An 18,924-nucleotide genomic window follows, 5' to 3' on the forward strand; every position below is an offset into this window, starting at 1 on the left:
TTTCCATGTATGCTATCAAACAGGAGATCACGAGTTCGAATCTCGCCGGTGCCTTGATTGCGAGTTTCTTTTCTTATTTTTTTGGCGCATACAAATCGCCACAGTTATTTATTATCCTAATTCGTTAAATAAAATTATTATCATCACGCTTTTTTGTGCTAGACGCTAAGTTCCTCCGGGAGAGAGAGAGAGTAATTTAATTAGAAGAGAGGTGGAGAGGTCGGCCGGCGGCAAAGAGACTCTGGCCTGCTACTGCACACTGGGGAAGGGCGGAAGAGGAAGGTAAAGGAGAGTTAGGGCGTGAATGAAGGGTGATGATGTCATAGTACAGTGAGGTTTCACTTGTGGTCCGCGTTATTGAGGAGCCCATGCACACACTTAACGAACTCGTGAAACACAACATGCCGCACATGTCTTGGACACGCACTACTTGTCATTGAACAAACACCGCCACAATTGCGAAGAACTCTGCACTCTCACATGGCAGCACAAACGCAGGAACACGCACCAGAATACCTCAAAGCACTACATAGACGAGTTGTGCTCACGTACTTCAGGAGACCATGGACACTCGTAGAACGCAACGTGCCGTATATGTCTCGAACACGCACCACTTTTCACTGAACACACACGCCGACACAAACGCGGAAGCACGTTCACGAGGCACTTCAGCAGAAAAAGCTCAAAGTGGACTGACATATGTTTTAGCAGAAGCACGTATGCACGTGTGATACCCTCTCACTTCACAGCACAGGCAAACGTCAGAGGCGGGAATCTATAGACCCGTTTCACTTAAAAAATCGAACAGGGCCTTCATCATGCACCACTTATCCGTTGGTTTCGCACTGGCACCTCGAATTTTTGCCTCAGAATTTTTGCTGTCCAACTGCTTGAGAGTATTTTCCAAGGCCCTCCTCGCGTCAGTGTAGTTAGGGAACTCACAAATAATATGAGAAACTTGTCTCTGGAATGTTGCAGTTCACGCAATTTGGGTTTGCTTCAACTCCGATCTTGTAGAGGTAGCCTTTGGTGTACGTGACTCTAAGCCGTAACCGATGGAGCAGAGTTCCTTGACGCCGCATAACTTTAGATGGTACGTGAAGTCGCGAGCTTGCATCTAGCCGAGAGATGCGGTCCTGCTGATGGCTTGCATCGTCCCAGTGTAGACGCATAGCAGAATGCATTGAATGAGCCAGTAAGGCTCATTCAATGCAGTCTCTCATACTCAATAAGGCTTTCATACTCCTTGAGACTGAGAGGTGAATGGAAGGCTGGTCTTCATGAGCCAGGTTGGATTCCGCATCATCACTTTCATTGACTGCGATACCGCAATGTCTGGGGATCCATTGAAAATTGACGACGTGGCCACGCTGGAAGGCCTCAGCAAGCAGAACAACAATTTGCCCGACTAGCTGCTCGTATGTACTTTGTTTCATGTACGTTTTTACAGCCTGTAGTGCAGGTCAGGTCTTCCGGGAAGTCACCGATAAAATCTACTGGGTAGTCTGTTCGCCACAATACAGGATTTTTTTTTCTTTTTTCTTCTTTTCTTTTTACAGCAACAGAAACACCCCACCCGTCGGCTAGAAGACGAAACTAAAAGAGGGTTAGAGATGGCAATCAATATGAGAAAAACTGAAAGAGCTACTGAAGAGTTCAGCGCTGGAAAACCACCAGGTGTTGACGGCTTAGGTGTTGACTTCTATAAGTGTTTCAAAGGAGAAATCACTGAAGTCCTTCACTGCGTCTTTAACGAAATTTATGACACAAAGAAAATGCCACCGTCATTTAGAACATCCCACGTGGTTTTAATACCGATAAGTAAGGAAGAGGCTAAATTGCTATCTGTTAAGGCTCATCGTCCGATAGTGGACCTGTTGCTGCTGATGATGGTAATGAGTATGTGGTCATTCCCTTCGTGTCGGGAGATCAACGGAGTCCCCCGGATTGGACCAAAAAGTAGTAAAAAAGCACAATAGCACTTTAAACACACACACTCTCTCTCCCCCCTCCCTCTCTCTCTCTCTCTCTCTCTCTCTCTCTCTCTTTCTCTCTCTGTTACAGACACTGAATGCGGCACAAGGTCATTTGGCGGTCATCACTGGGTTATCTGCCACCACAGCGACAAGCGCCATCTCCTTCGAGCGGCGCCATCCGTCGGGCTTAAGTCCGGCCGTGAGCAGGCCGGCTTACTCTCCCATTGACTTGCGTGCGTCTGCTGCGTTAGCACGTGAAAGAAACATGTTCCGCGCACTCGCGCGTTTTCTCAAGTTATTCTCTGATGCCGCTGTGAAAGATTTTCTTGGTGCGCACTCCTGTTTTTTTAGAGAATTGGTATTTGGCGTTTATCTCGTCAGCAACATATTTTCGTGAGGGAATAGTCACCTGGTATGAAAAGTGAAATTAAAAGGCTACCCTAAGCGAATCAGCGGAACGACTGCATTTCGTTGTTTCGTGTCTTCATACCGTACTTTCTCGGCTCCCTGTGGTTGCTTCCGACGTGTTATTGTTCTGGTTGCATTTGCGCGTTACTTTTTGCTTTCTTGTTTCCGCGGTTCTTTATTCGCTTTGGCTCCAGGCTGCTGGCCCGTCATCCCTGACTGACTATTGGCACTTTTTGATGTGAACGAAGTACGAAAACACATTTTTTCTTTATTTCGCCGCACGTGAATGAACACAGGGGGCTGAAATTTTGGAGTTACGTTTCTACCGTTTGTATACATAGGGACAGTGGTGCTGAGTTGTACGCGCCCACTGGCATGAGAAAATTCGACGCGACCGCCTGAGTTCGCGCCGTATGAACAACTCAGGACTCGGCGTCGCAATTCAATGGTTTGCTGAAGGCTTCTACCGCCTCTGAGTTCGCGCCGCATGAACCACCCAGAACTCGGCGCCATGGTGTCGCGTGTCGATGAATTTCAGTAAGTGTTATTATTGATGTCTGCGGTTCACTATCCAGTCTACGCAGATAAAAGTACTTGCTTCCGCGGACGGTATCGCCGTGTTTTTTCGCAGATAGGGAAAGCGTTAAGGAAGTCGTTCGAGTTGCGGGCGACTACTGCAAAAAGACAGGGTGCGAAATCAATTGGGAGAAGAACATTGGTGATTGGCACGGTGAAGGGGATAACACACCTGCAATGTTCGCTAATATGCGGTGGACGATGGTTCCGGCGAAGTGCTTGGGTGTACCCTAAGAATATTATAAGCGCAGCAGAGTTGTGGGAGGACACAACGCAAAATACTAAGCAAAAAGTGGATGGGTGGAAAGGGTGCCACCTCACAGTGTTAGTACTTGCGAGTGTGTGCAATTTGTTTTTGATTACCAAAATTTGATGCTTGCTGCAATTTTTATGCATGTCTCGCTCGAAAGTGCAGAAACTGCACAAAATATTTGCAGCTTTTATAAATGCGAAAGCATTACTTCGCTATGCTTACAGATTTCTGTTCGCAGAACGTGTCCGCAAAATCGTGTCTGCAGCAGTTGTAATTGAGAAGCAGATAGGTTAATGAGTGGTGTCAGTCGATAGAGGGTGACGTAATGTTGTGTCCGAAAAAGAAAAATAGGACAAGTTAATTAGGTAATTAATTAGAATAATTGGTTCACAGGAAAGGAAGGGCTCAGTATCTGTCACATTTGTTCTATGGACACCTGAACCACGCCGTAAGGGAAGGGAGGAAGGTGAGAATGAAATCGGAAAGGGAGAAAGGGGTGCAGCAGTGTATGTGACGTCACGCAACCGGAAGTAGAGCCGAGAAAGGGCATAGGAAGGGATTGGCGCGCAATTTGAAAGTACCAAAGACTAAAATTGGTAAACAAGAAGTGAATTAAGCAACTATAGAAGCAACCAACAGCAGCATCCGTACTTTCGCATTACTCCAATACAGATTCTGCAGTGCTCTTTAATTTTTTTAGAGCTCAAATTGGGAGCGAACTAGCCGCACTAATTTGTTTCTTCCCTTGAAAAGGGGTGGCCTTGGTCTTTCGAACTTGTTTCTGAGGCAAGTTGTGTCGCGATTTCTCTCGCGATCAAACAGACCTTTACTTTGTTGCGCACAATGCCGCAGATGCGCTTAGGTAAAGTGATGCCGTACTTCGGTGTGTCTAGTTATCCTGCCAGAAATTGCGCTGTCACTCTGTTTTTGTGAGAAGTTGGTTTTCCCTTACAAAAATTTGAGTGCACATTTTTTGGTGGAGTCACTTAGTACTGTACCCATGAAAAATATTGTATAAGGATTTACCCAACCTCTTTGTACCCATACAGATCCATATACATTGTGGAGGCCCAGGACAACTGGCATCTTCCTAACTCTCCTGAAGAGACTTAGGAAGGTGCCAGTTAAGCCGACTGTCAGACCGTTTTTCTTCAAGCTTCACACTGGTATCCTTCCCGCAAAAAAAAAAAAAAAAAAAAAAAAAAAAAAACATGGGGACGATTACGTTACTTTCAAATGCGAAATTTGAGCGCAGCTCATCAGCTGTTTCAGCTTTTCGATAGACTGAGGCAAAGAATTCGAGCAAGCCGCGTATGTACAATTACAGATATTTTTTTTTTCATTCATATTCCATACCAACTATAGTTCCTCTTCTGCGAGTGACAGATACTGGGCCTTCATTTCATGTGAACCACTTAACAGGCTCTAATTAAGTTTCGATGAAGGCGAAACGAAGAGGCGTCCGTGTGATGTGCGATGTCAGTGCACGTTAAAGATCCCCAGGTGGTTGAAACTACTACGGAGCCCTCCACTACAACAGCCCTTTCTCTCTTTCCGCTTTCACTCCCATCTTGCTAGCTTCCTTTACGGCTCGGTTAAGATGTCCACACAACAGGTGTGACAGCTGTGGCGCGTTCCTTTCCTGTGAACCAATTATTATTGTTATTGGCTCTAATTAATTATCTAATTAAACCACATCAACCATTTTGTCACTTGCACACCTTTGCTTGACGCTCTATCCTATGATGCCATTCTTTTCCCGATATACCAATTAGTTCCTCTCAGACCACCGACGAAGTCATGCACCTTTTCTTGACGGTCTATCCTATATGGCGCCATTCTTTTTTGGCTGCGGAGCTGGTTACGAAGGACAACGGCGACGGTCATGCACACCTTTCCTTGACGCTCTATCCTATGGTAAAATTCTTTCTTGGCTGCGGAGCTACTTACGAATAAGATGCCTCGATGCATACCCTAGTTACGAGGGACAAAGGCGGCGCCTTGAAACGCGGGAACGGGTGCCAAATAGCTACGCTCTAAAATTACGAGGGCACTGTGGCATCTACACTGCTGAAATGCGAAAGCCTAAGCGTTTCTGGTGCACACGGTGCATCAGGTTTGCTCTCATTATCATTATCAACTAAATACACCGTCATTTTCATTGCTGCTGTCAATATTGTCCTTATCACTAATTGCAGCGTCATTTTCATCGCTACTATTATTCTCATGGTAGACAGGGAGAATTATGATGTGCGTTCCACGGTCCCGGGGATTCTGCTTCCGGCCACGCCAGTGAACGGACGCAGGATGCAGGGCTCCTCAGGAGCGGCTTCAGCGGCCATGTCAAGCCGCTGTAACAGGACTGCTGAACAGGACAATACTTACCAGGTTGTTTTGCCTGCACTGCCAACAGGTCGGTTTGTTTTGAATACCGTTTTTTTGCACGCCGATATCAGGGCCCGCCCCTACCGGGTGGAAGATTTCCAGGATGCATTAGCGCAGTACTCGCTTATCCCCGATGTTATCGCAATGGGGGCGTATCGGATGAGCCACGTCTGGGCCGTCACTCTTAATGATACTGAAGCGGTGACCAAGATTGTGAGTGTAGGTGAGCTTTATGTTAAAAACGGCCGCTGCTTGGTGATAGACCCGGCGAACCAGGACGTGCGGCTGAAACTTCACTGGCTGCTACACAACGTGCCAGACGAGGATGTTCGTGCTGCCTTTACACCGTACGGAAAGTGTCTGAAGTTACCAGGGAGCGCTGGCGAGTTAAAGGTATGTTAGAAAAGGGCTCTACTACTAGACTCGTCATGCTGAAGCTGAAAGCTGGCATGAAGCTTGACGACCTGCCGCATCAGTTGAATGTTAGCGGTGAGCTGGCGCTCGTTATTGTGCCAGGCAGACCCCCGCTGTGCCTACGCTGCCGGAGTACGGTTCACATCCGCAAAGAGTGCCGGGTTCCTCGCTGCGGAACCTGTCGACGATTCGGGCATGAAGACAGCCAGTGTGCTCGTACCTACGCTAGCATTGCCGGACCTGGGACCAGCGAAGACTCGTCCGAGTTAATAATGGACGAGGTGGATGCGGAGGAGGCTGCTGACATTAGAGGTCAGTCAACAAAACAGGACGCGACTTCCATGACTGTTTTAACAAAGCATAAGTTTACGGTGTCCATTCAAGAGAATGAAACTCGGCAAGTCTTGCAAGTTCCGTCACAGGACCATGAAGGCGCGTCAAAGGAAGCGTCAGAAGATGTAATCAATTTTTCTGACGCTCAGGAGCATTCCAGTACTGAGCCTCCCTGTACTGATGCCATGGAGGTTGGGCCGGAGACAGCAGCCTTAATTGCCGCGAAACGACCGCAAGAGTAAAGCGCCGAGGAGACTGAGCTGCCAGGCGGTGTTTATGGTGAGCCGCCACCGAAAACTTCCGGCATCAGAAGAGCAACGTTAAGACCGAAGCCGAACTTCTCGGCCGACACGCGGCAGGCGGGGAAACCGCCTCCGTAGTTTTTGTGGTGTCCTGAATGATTTGTGGGTCGGCTGCCTACCGACCAGCGTCTGGAACCTTCTGCAACCAAGCGGTGCTTGTGTGAGCAAAAATGAAATAAGGTGCTTGGACTTCGTTTGAATGCATCCCGACGTTCTGCTGGGAGGACATTACATGCATACATACGCCGAAGCTTAATTCGCCATTGCTCGTAGCTACTTTGAATGTCAGAGGGCTGGGAGCGAGAAGGCGACAATGCCAGCTCAGTCGCCTCCTTTTGGATAATGATATAGATATAGCAGCTGTGCAAGAGTCAAAGATTGAGAGCCAAGAAAGCACTGACCGCATGGTGGCTTCTTTTCAAACAAACTTTTATGTGTGTGTGTATGCCATTCTGTTGGTGTATTGGGTGGATGCCTTTTATTTATACGTAACACGCTGGGAGTAAGCGTAGAGTCCGTTTTTGCCTGTCCAAGCGGTCGGCTTTTGGTTACTGATTTTACCTACTCTAATTTATGCTGGCGTGTTGTATGTGTGCACCCAATTCAGAATGTGAGCGTGAATTGTTTTTTGAGTCTATTAGTTGTGGTTGAAGGTCGACAAAATCTTGCTTGTACTTGGTGACTACAACTGCGTGTGCGCAGCTATGGACCGAGCGGCGAAGTGTAAACCTCGAAGAGACAGAAGCTTCGAGCTGGTGAATGCACTTGTGCTAGAGTATGGCCTTGAGGATGTTGGTAGTGTGTTCTCCACTGGAAACCAGCCAGAGTTCACGCACTTTCAGCGAGATAGCCATGCTAGATTGGACAGGGTGTATGCCTCGGTAGATCTTGTTTCTCTATGTACTGCATATGAGGTCAAACCTGTGTCTTTCAGCGATCATTGTCTCGTGAGTGCAGTGTTTGGTAGGAAAGGAAAGAAATCGCGCTTTAACTGGTACCTATGGAAACTGAATGCCAAACTTCTTGCCGATGAAGAGTTCCTTACGGAAGGTAAGACCGAGTTTGAAAATCGTCTTGCTATGCGACCAGTAAGTTTTGCAGCGGAATGGGACAGCTTCAAAGAGTGGGTAAAATTGAAAGCCATAGAAAAGAGTAGTAAGGTACTGTATAAAGAGAAAGAAAAAGAAAAAGAACTGAATGAACAACTTGACTTTTTTTTTTAGCATGGAAAGTACTGTGCCAGGGAATTTCGCCAGTAAAATACGAGAGCTTAAAAGTGAGCTGGAAACAATCGACAGCGAAAGATACACAGCGGCTGTCATACGTGCAAGGGCTGAAAAACTTTGGGCTGGAGAAGTGCCGACAAAACGAGCGCTAGCAGACGAGAAAAGATACGCCTGCCAGAAAGAAATTAGGAGTTTAAGGTATGCCAGCCATATCACAGAAGATGCTAAAGATATTCAGCGTGCGTTAGCAGAGCACTTACAAGAACTGCTTGGCGCTAAGCTTGAGACTGTAGGCGGCTTTCAAACCGACTTTCTAAGACTGATGCCTGCACTGGATGACGAAAGCAAAGCGCGCCTAGAAATACCGATAACTTTGCAGGAGACAGAATCTGCAATAGATGACCTGACACCTGGGAAAGCCCCTGGGCCCGATGGTCTAAGCGCTGTCGTCTTTAAAACGTTTCAGCAGTATGCGGCTCAGTTTATGCTCGATGTAATCACTGAAGCTTACGAACAGTTGGTGGGGTCATATCGACCGATTAGCCTCACCAATGTTGACTACAAGGTGCACACGAAGGTTTCAGCAAAAAGACTGCAAAGCGTAATAAAAAAAATTGGTTGGGTCTCATCAAACGTGCGTCATCAAGGGTCGATCCATTGCCACGAATATACATGTCGCAAGAACCGTATTAGAATGTGTTGATGCACTCGGTGGTCAGATAGCCATGAGGCAATTAGATTTAGCGAAAGCCTTTGACCCTGTTTCTCATGAAATCCTTTTTTTTTTCTATTTTGGAGCATTCTAACCTTGGTGAAGTCATAGTGGAGGGGGCTAAAATGGCTTATGCGAACTGCACGACCCGTATTATAGTGAATGGTGAACTGACTGACAGCATAACAGTACGGTCATCAGTAAGGCAGGGCTGCCCGCTCTCATCCCTGCTTTTTGCATTGTATTTAGAGCCACTTTGCTTGGCTATCATTGATAGCGATCGCATTTTAGGATTCACGCTGCAATCAGCACATGTGAAAATGCTAGCATACGCTGATGACATAGCAGTCTTTTGTGCAACCAGAAAGAGCATCTGTGAAGTCACGGGTGTCGTTCAAACATTTTGTAATCAAACCGGATGTAATATCAATTGGGAGAAAAGCTCTGGGTTTTGGCACGGTGATTGGGACGTGGCACCTGATTTCTTCTGTAAGCTGCGATGGCCTGCTCTCCCAACGCGATATCTAGGCGTGCCTTTAGATTGTTATCGAGATCCCAACGTGCACTGGATGGAAGAAACATCCAGAGCGAAAGAAAAAGCGGATGCGTGGCAAGGAAGGCAACTCTATGTTTTTGCGCGCTTCTATTTGCAATGTTTTTCTTATTTCGAGGCAGTGGTACCTCATAAATGTGTTGTGTGTCTCACGAACCTCAATTCAGAAAATGCACCGCGTTTTTGCTGTTTTTATTTGGGCACCTTCATGGGAAAAAACCACCAGACCGAATTTGTTTATTTCTGTTAAAAGGGGCGGGCTTGGCCTTGCACATTTGTTCTTGCGTCAAGTGGTTTCGCGATTTATATTCCTCCGTGATCAAAAAGATACCTTTCTAAGAACTGTGATGCAAGTGCGACTGCAGAGGCTGCCCCCTGAATGGATTGTGTCATGGGAAAACATGCCTGGTACTGTGACTGGCTACCTGCGCGAGGTTGTTTTCTCGTGCAAGTTGCTTGAAGTGCGGTTTTCTTTTGATTACCTTTACAATGTTTGCAGAAAAAAACTATACAAAGATCTCATTGACGTGATACTGCCGGTGCCTTTTTACCGGGCATTACACTATGGAGGCCCAGGGCAGGAAGTTTTGAAAAGAGTTAAGAAGATGCCCGTGAGGCCATCTGCTAAAACGTTCCTTTTCAAACTTCACTCTAATACGCTCCCTGTTAAAACCTGGCTGAATGATAAAGGTGTCTTCGTCCCATGACAACAAATTGCCTGTTGTGCAAAAAAACCGGAAACAATTGAGCACGTTTTCTTACAGTGTTGGGATGCTGTTTTTCTGTGGGACGTCCTCCAAAGGACAATTAAAAAGGAACTTCCCTTAACTCCGTACGGTATCAGATTCCTACCAGTGCAGAACGATGATGCACCGTATGATTTAATTATGCTTCTTGGCCTCCATAGTTTGTGGAAAACACGAATCCAGGTGCGTCATGCAGATATAGATACACGATCTGCGCGTGAAAACTTCATTGAAAGTGCGGTGTATATCAGCGAAACGTTCAGGATGCAGCAGGATCCACCACAATGGCATTGTCTGTTTGAAGAGTTGGTGCACTTGAAAATATTTTAGCCACGTACGCGTTAGCTAAAATGTAGTTGACGTGTTTTATCATGTGTATTTTTGTTTTGTGTTTCACGGCAATAAAGAAAAAATTCCATGGTCCCGGGCGTGGCGCAGTTTGTTAAAGCGCTCGGCTGGGGCCCTAAGGGATCGAGGTTCGATTCCCGGTGGAGACAGGATTTATTTACTTCATTTGTTTATTAATGGACCTGGTTAGAAGGGACAACGGCTACGCCGCGAAACGCAGGAACGGACGCCAAATAGGGGCACTCTAAACCGTGGCTTGACCCTCAACTGCACAGTCTGTAATAAAATCAGATACCATCAATAACGTTTTTTTAGACTTCTGGGATCCTGTCTTTCACTGGGATATATTGCAAAGAACATTAAAGAAAGAGCAACCCCTTAATGCTTACAGCATCCGGTTTCTACTCGTACAAAGTGACGAGGTCCCGTACGACATGATTATGGTGCTGGGCCTCCACAGCATTTGGAAAACGCGGATGGTATTTAAGCGCGAGAATAAAATGCACTACGATATGTCAGGAACAACTTCATTGAAAGTGTAACATTTCTCAGAGATGTTCTCCTAGTCGGCCGGGGCAACCTCAGTGGATGGGTGTGGTCCACGGATTTTTAACTCTACGTATGTACTTCGTTGACCGGCAATAAAAGGAAAAAAAAAAAAAAAAAAACGCGCCTTGGCTTTGTTTCCTAAAATGCCTGTCCAGTAAACTGGAGATCGCGAGTTCGATCGCACCAGTGCCTTTTTGAGCATTTCTTCCTCCCTCCCCCCCCCCCCCCGGTTTTTTTTTTTGCGCATATAAATAGGCGCAGTTATTTTTATGATATTTCGTTAAAGTAAACTAGTTATCCCAATGCTTTATTATTATTATTTTTTTTTTTGCGCTAGCAGCTCAGTCCTCCTGGGAAGCCATCGCTAAACATGAATACGTATGCACTGTGTACCCTACTCATTGGCATGATATATTTTTGTCTTTTTTTTTTTCCTTTCTTCCTGTTTTCTTTTTACAAAAACAGAAGGCGTCAATTTGATACTTTTCAATCTTCACTTGTTACAATATGTGTGAACAAAGGGTCGTTGAAGTTTCTTCTCTTGGCTGACTGTTAGATTTCGGAAGCGGATAAATCCAAGTTCGCCCGCTTAAGTAAAGCCGTTTGCTTGATCTGTGGCGGCTAAGGCAAACACCAACTACGGATATACCAAACAGTTACTCCAGCTGAAAGATTTCACCTCTGCATCTTCGTCTTAAGGATGTTTACTTCGGTTTTTCAATTTCACATGCCCTTTTCAGCACAGATTTCGCAAGCTGCTGCAAGGAACTCTTTAAATCAATGAAAGAGCAAGTCTACCTACTGACGATGCGATAGTTAAACGTCTTTGCATGTCGATTTGGGTTGGCTTTTTGAACGTGGTGCTGTATACGTGATTTCCTAGACGCGTTAGTCCGGAACACAAGGGATGTCAAAAACGTACGTAATGTCCCATGATTATAACGCGTTAGCATTACACACACCATTGCGGTAGATTTTTGTTCTGTCCCGGCGTCGTTTCTCCAGCTGAGGACTCACCGGTGGCTCAAAGCCGCACAAGTTGACAGGGGTTGAGTTGAAAAGTAACGTACATACGTCCGGCAGTTATGCGGCTGTATTCTGTAGCCCCTGCTGCGCTTACCTTCCCTTAGAATTCAATTGGTTACTCTTAAAGACCATCGGTTATCCTCTCTATGAGCTATTGTCCTGCCCATTTCTTCTTCTTAATTTCAAGTAGAATATCAGCAATCTGAGTTATTTCTCCGACCCACTCTGCACGCTTCCTATCTCTTAATGTTACGCTTACCATTTTCCGTTCCATGGCCCTCTGCGTTTTCCTCAAATTAAGTAGAACCCTTTTCCTTAACCTTCATGTTTCAGCCCCATAGGTCAACACTGGTAGGATCCAACCGTTATACAATTTCCTCTTGAATGACACCGGTAAACTGCTAGCCATAATGTTTAAGTACAGCTAGAAGCAATATGAAAGGGAACACGTACGGGAACGCGTGGCCTCCACACTTTCAAATGCGCTGTCACCGACAGGTGGCATGAATCTGTGGTAAAGATGCATACAAAGTAATCTTGGCCACCTCCTCTTTCCGAGCGTACCCTTGGTGCCAACCGTTCTCGTCTTGTGTTGGTGGCAGCGCTTTGCAAAGCGCGGTGGCCACGCGCTCCCGTGTTCCCTTTAATTTTGCTTCCAGCTGTACGTTCCAAATGCGCTCCATCCCAATCTTATTCTGATAGTTATTTCTCTTTCGTGGTCCGAATCTGCGGTCCCTACCTGTCTTAAGTAGACATATTCGCCTACCCCTTCCAACGCTTAGCTACCTATATTAAACTGCTGTTCCTCAGGCTGTTAGTATTACCTTGAGCTTCTGCATATTAATCTTCAGGCCTACCTTTCTGCTCCTCCTGTCTAGATCATTTATCATTTGTTGCAGTTTGTCCCCTGGTTACTTAACAAGGTAATCAGCGAGTCACAGAATACTGAGGAATTCTCCATCGACCCTGATGCCTAACTGCTCCCATTTCATGCCTTTGAATACACTCTCTAAGCAAGCTGTAAATAGCACTGGGGAAATAGTGTCTCCTTGCCTAACCCCTTCCTTAATTGGAATTTTATCACTTTCTTTACGCAGAACTATGATTGCTGTGCAGCCACTATAGATATCTTCCACTACTTTCACATATGGCTCGCCTACACCCTGATCTCGCAATGCCTATATTACCACTGAGTTTTCGACCGAATCAAATGCTTTCTCGTAGTCAATGAATGCTATGTATAGGGGAGGCTGGATATATCCAGAGCACTTTTCTATCACCTGGTTTATAGTGTGGATATGCTCGATGGTAGGGTACCTTTTACAAAAACCTGCTTGATCCTTTGGTTGATTAAAGTCTAAGGTTGTCCTGATTCTATTAGCGATTACCTTGGCAAATACCTTGTACGTAACTGATAGTAAGCTGATTGGTCTGTAATTTTTCAAGTCCTTAGCGTCCCCTTTTAATGAATTAAGATAATGTTAGCGTTTTTCCTTGATTCCGGTACTTTCAATGTCGTCAGGTGATACGTATAAAGGGTGGGCAGTTTATCTAGCACGATATCCCCCCCGTCCTTCAACAAATCTGTAGTTACCTGAACCTCCCCAGCAGCTTTCCCCCTTTTCATAGCTTGTAAGATTTTCTCAACCTCGTCCTCTGTTACTAGTGGAAAGTCTGATTGCTCTTCATTACAAGCAATTTCATTTTTGTCCTTACTACAACGGCTACTGTACAGGTGCGTAGAGAACTCCTCTACTACCTTGATTATCTTGTCTATGTTAGTAATGACATTGCCCGCCTTGTCCCTCAGTGCATACGTCTAATTTTTGCCTATGTCTAATTTCCTCTTTACTGCTTTTAGGCTAAGACCGTTCTTTAGAGTATGCTCAATTTTCTCCATGTTATACTTCCTTATGTCGGCCACCTTGCACCTATTGATTCGCTTTGATACCTCTGCCAGTTCTTTCAGTCTGTTGGGTTGGTTGCTTTCATACTTTGGCGTTTGTTAATCAAATATTCCGTCTCCTTAGACAGTTTACCGGTATCCTCTTGAACAATTATACCGCCTACGTCTACCGCGCACTCAGTAATGATATTTCTGAAACTTTTGTCCATTGCTTCCAGGCTAAGGTCGGCTTCCTCGGTTAGCACTGAATATCTATTCTGCAGCGAGAGCCTGAATTCTTCTACTTTTCCCCCTACCGCTAATTCGTTGATGGACTTCTTCCTCACTAATCAGTTTCGCTCCCTCTTCAAATTGAGATTAATTAGAGACCTTACCATCTTGTGGACACTGCATCGCACCTTTCCGATTACCTCTACATCCTGCATAGTGCCGGGATTAGAACACAGTATGAAATCAATTTCATTTTTAGTCTCCTTGTTATGGCTTTTCCGTGTCCACTTCCGGTTCTCCCGTCTGCTGAAGAAGGTATTCATGATTCGTAAGTTATCGCATTCAGCAAACTCAACTAGTAACTCTCCCCTGCTACTTCTTAATCCAATGCCATAGTTGCCCACTGCATGGTCTCCAGCTTCCTTTCCACCTCCCTTGGCATGGAAGTCGCCCATTATTACATAATAACGTGTTTTAACTTTCCCCATTGCCGATTCTGCATCTTCATAGAAGCTGTCTACTGCCTGGTCATCGCGACTACATATAGGTGGGTATGCTTGTACAACATTCAGCTTATACCGCTTATTTAGCTTAATTATGATGCCGGCGACCCTCTCATTAATGCTACAGAATTCATCTATATTACCAGCTATAACCTTATTGATAAGAACCTACTTCTCGTCTCTTCTGTAAGCCTCGATAACTCACTACATGCTCCCCCTTCAATACAGTATATGCCTCATTTGGCCCTCACTTCACTAAGCCCTATGATATCCCATTGCAGACCTTCTAGTTCCTGTCACACTAGCGCGATACGGCGCCGATTTGGTCTGCCAACAGAGCGTTTTCCTGATGTCTGCGTCTATGTCACACTGCGCCGATGGAAACAGTCGGCGTCAGCGCCGCGTCGCTCTCAAGACGGTTGTCGGCCGTCGGTCGCCCAACTCCTATGTCACACTAGCGAGACAACGTGCGAAACCTCCCCACCGACAAGGCCCTCCCATTTTCAGTCTCTTATCGTTACTTTTCTTAATCCTTTTATTTTTTCTGTCATGCGAGATTGTTCTTTCTACACCTACTCCCGCTTTTATTTTACTTGGTTTATTCTCATAAAATTAAGGGACGTCTTTTTTTTATTCTATTTCATAAATTCGACCATACCAAGGCAAGCGCCTCACAAGTCATGATTATGGACCGAGACTCAATACTGCCCAGTATTTTACGGTTGTGTTCGCCGGATCAGAACGGCTGTGTTCGAAAAATAAAAGCTGTCCACGGCGAATAAGAGAGTATATTAAAAGCAGAAAAAAAAAGAAAAAAATATCCACCTTTGGGATCGAATTTACGACCTCCTGTACGACAGCTAACTGCGCTAACCACTGCACCACAAAAATTAGGCCTAACTGGAGCTTTCAAAGGTTGAGATATAATTTCAGCTCATATATGCTGTCTTGCTATGTGGCGGTCGCGAAGGCAGTAGTAGTGTTTACCGCTTAACTGACAGCCCAGCTTGCTGAGACGAGAGTAAACTGCAGATAGTTTGGATCATGCCGTGTAGTGCGTAAAACCTTCGGCAGATTTCGTAAACGAAGTGTCTGAAGGTACGTCTGACGTACCCATTCGATTCTCGTAAAGATACGGCGGACGTCGATATACAGGCTCATGGCTGTATGCACGTCGAACGTGTATGGCCTCATTCCGCTTGCTACGCGTGAATGAGTCTTATCCTGTATGATATCAGCTAGCCGCGACTCTCGATGAGGTGCTACAAAGAGTTCATTCGTTCTAACGTAGATCACGGTCTTCACTCAGGATTGTGTACAGCAAGCATCGCTGTCACACACATAACTGCAGGCGATGCTACGTACTGCACCAGCTCCACCAGCTGGCATCGAGATACGCACATTCACGAGCAGCTTTCGCTTCGTACTAAACGATCACCTCGATCTGCCCATAATGCAAGCGAGCTATTCCTAGCATTTACGCTGTCTTAGGTCCTGCATCGACCTCCGAAGATCGAGCGCCGGCACAACACACACACACCTCGCTGTGCAGAACATTCGGCAGTCCGAAGTATGTATATACGCTGTATGTGAAATGGCATTATGCTCGTTCCTCACATGCAGACAGAGGAACCAGGATGTTTCTAGTTAAATTCTTCGTTTAAATTCTACCTCAGAGCCGTGGCAGTAGACATGCCGAATCTACTAGAGGCCTGCGCTGCTACTGCGGCGAGCTGCACATCAACTCGTCGAGGCGAAGACCCGCTTCACCGCAATACATAAGTGCACAACCGAAAAGCCAGAAGCGCGAATGATCCATTTCCCTACAAACAGCAATGTTTTTTGGTATTTAAAGGAAGACTAGACTAAAGTGCTCAACCTGCATCTTTTTCTCGTCGTTGAATTCTGCGTACGTGTAGTTTAAACCCCCGCATGCTCGAGATTAGCGTAACCCGACTGAACGGCCGCGAAGCTTTGAAACGATGCGTCGCCGGACTTATAGGTACGCGGTAGAAAATGCGCGAAACACATTTTGTTGCATAACCTGACTCTTGGAATTTTGCAGAGTGTGCCATGCAAGTGATCGTTGCTATAACCACGCATCCATGTTCCCACGGCTGGCCTACTACGAGGCGTATAAATGTTCAACCGTGGACGTATCAATGATCGAAGAGAGGACGGATTTTCATAATATTGGGCGCGAAATCGATAGCTACCATGCAGAGCTTAGTGTTAGAAAAATTCTGCCTTGACCATGCACAATTCAGTGTTTCAGGTGTGGTCAGTAGCTATAAGTTTGAACAGTTCGCCTTTCAAGTCAGCGGCGCCAGCAATGGACCGGAGGAGCGATTTTCCACGCTACGCCGCCGTCTTGCTAGAAAGCCTACCTAGGCGGCGTTTGGCATTCGGCTGCTTTTTGTGGACCCCGTAATTGAATGCAACGCCTTCAGAAACGCGTTAAATGTTCAAACATGTGTTCTCTTTAACAGTTTCACTCCATGCTGTCAAAGCAGGCGGATGCTGATAAAGCAGTTCAGCACTCCAGTTGAAACCAAACATCCGCGCGTCTATAGATATCTGTAAAATCGCCTTCAGTTTTTAAATTTGTTGGTATAGGTCACTTTCCGATCGCTGGGACTAGACCCTCCTGACAGCGCTGTCATGTGAATAAGGACCACACCATATTGAAAGCTTGTCTCATATAACATAGCTAACCAAGGTATACCTTACAGCGTTGTGTTGATTTTTATGGCGCATAAGTGACTAATGCTGCCATGCATCAAGAACAAGGTTTAATTAATGTATTTATTTTGTGTGTAATGACTAAAATGTTCTTTAGGATGTAGCTTGTTTAGGAACATTTTAGGAAACCAAAAATGCAGGAACTTTGCATGTCTCTCCTATGATCATGCTGGGATGTAAAGGGATCTATTGCAAAATTGTACAAAATATTTTCCTCTGATTTTCTCGACTCGGGCGCACGTGTAAGTAAGATATGGTTTATTGTTAGTTCACCTCCACACTCCTTGCATATTGGTTTGTCCTCTTCCATAAGTATGAAGCTGTGTGTCAGGTGTGGGTACGTGTTTTGTGAAGATGACCTAAAATGTCCTCCATGCTGCGTTTTTGATGACTGCATGATTTCCTTTCCTCGATGACAGGTTTTTCTCGACTCGGGCGCACGTGTAAGTAAGATATGGTTTATTGTTAGTTCACCTCCACACTCCTTGCATATTGGTTTGTCCTCTTTCATAAGTATGAAGCTGTGTGTCAGGTGTGGGTACGTGTTTTGTGAAGATGACCTAAAATGTCCTCCATGCTGCGTTTTTGATGACTGCATGATTTCCTTTCCTCGATGACAGGTTTGACAAAGTATAGCTTGTAGTTTATTTCAATGTTTCAAAAATCCTGCCATTTCACTCTCACTTTTTTTTGTACAAGCGTCTTGGTATCTTCATGCAGCATATTCACCCTCTGTAATTTAAAATTGCGGCAAGGTAACCTGGTTATTTCTTTTCATCACCTGTCAAGACAGCTGTCCAAATTTCATAAAGTGTGTTTCTGATGACAGGAACTCCTTGGAAATCATAGAAATAAATGAGATCCACAATCATGACCTATCTAGGGTATGCATATACATGTCCATCGGTCAGTGGAATGGTGTCAGTATGCTGTTAGGACAGGTCTTGTGGTAACCACAACCATTGTCTGAGGTGGTCCTTTAATGGGCATTGAAATGCCGTCTAACTGCAGGTACTGACAGAACTCTTGATCATGTTATGTGATAATGCCATCCTTGCATGCATATAGGTATGCATTTCAGAACTTGCAGTGCACCACTTGAACATTTCCTACCAGTTTGTGTGAAAATATTTTTCATGCATGTTAACTAGTATTTAACAGATGGACCCTGTGCACAAGCCAAAAGTGCCACGAGCCAAATGTCACGAGGCCACACGACATGGCAGGAGCTGTTAACACAAGCTTACAAAGTTATATTTGAAATATATTTTCTGGGACGTTTCAGCTCCGATTAATAAAGGTTACTCCTAGGCTATGGAGGCATGTTTGTACAGTTTGGTTAGCGTGAGTCTTACAGAAGTCTATGCCACGTTGTCTATCAAATAACAGGGCAGCCTACGACCGTATGCTATTGAGTATGTCTGAGATAACAGAGACATGAATTAAATAATTAGTAATTAGGTTGTAAGATGTAAAAATGATAGCATCGTATAACTCATGCTATGGTCTTTCCAGTTGTGATGTATGGATGCGAGAGTTGGACTGTGAAAAAGGCTGACCGCCGAAGAATTGACGCGTTTGAATTGTGGTGCTGGCGAAGACTCTTGAGAGTTCCTTGGACTGCCAGAAGATCAAATCAGTCGATATTGTCGACCATAAACCCTGACTGCTCATTGGAGGGTCAAATTCTAAAGTTAAAGCTCAGCTACTTTGGTCATCTGATGAGAAGAGAGGAGTCGCTGGAGAAAGATTTGAT

The 18,924-nt window shown here is 45.4% G+C and overlaps 1 pseudogene; it reads right to left on the reverse strand.

Annotated features, from left to right (window-relative positions):
• Positions 1-14,378, reverse strand: part of LOC146202352 (uncharacterized) — a 91,765-nt pseudogene extending 77,387 nt beyond the window's left edge.
• Between the last annotated feature and the right edge of the window lie 4,546 nt (positions 14,379-18,924).

The sequence above is a fragment of the Amblyomma maculatum genome, chromosome 1 (genome assembly GCF_055883805.1).
Source record: "Amblyomma maculatum isolate TAMU_Amacu chromosome 1, ASM5588380v1, whole genome shotgun sequence".
In the NCBI taxonomy this organism is placed as follows: domain Eukaryota; kingdom Metazoa; phylum Arthropoda; class Arachnida; order Ixodida; family Ixodidae; genus Amblyomma; species Amblyomma maculatum.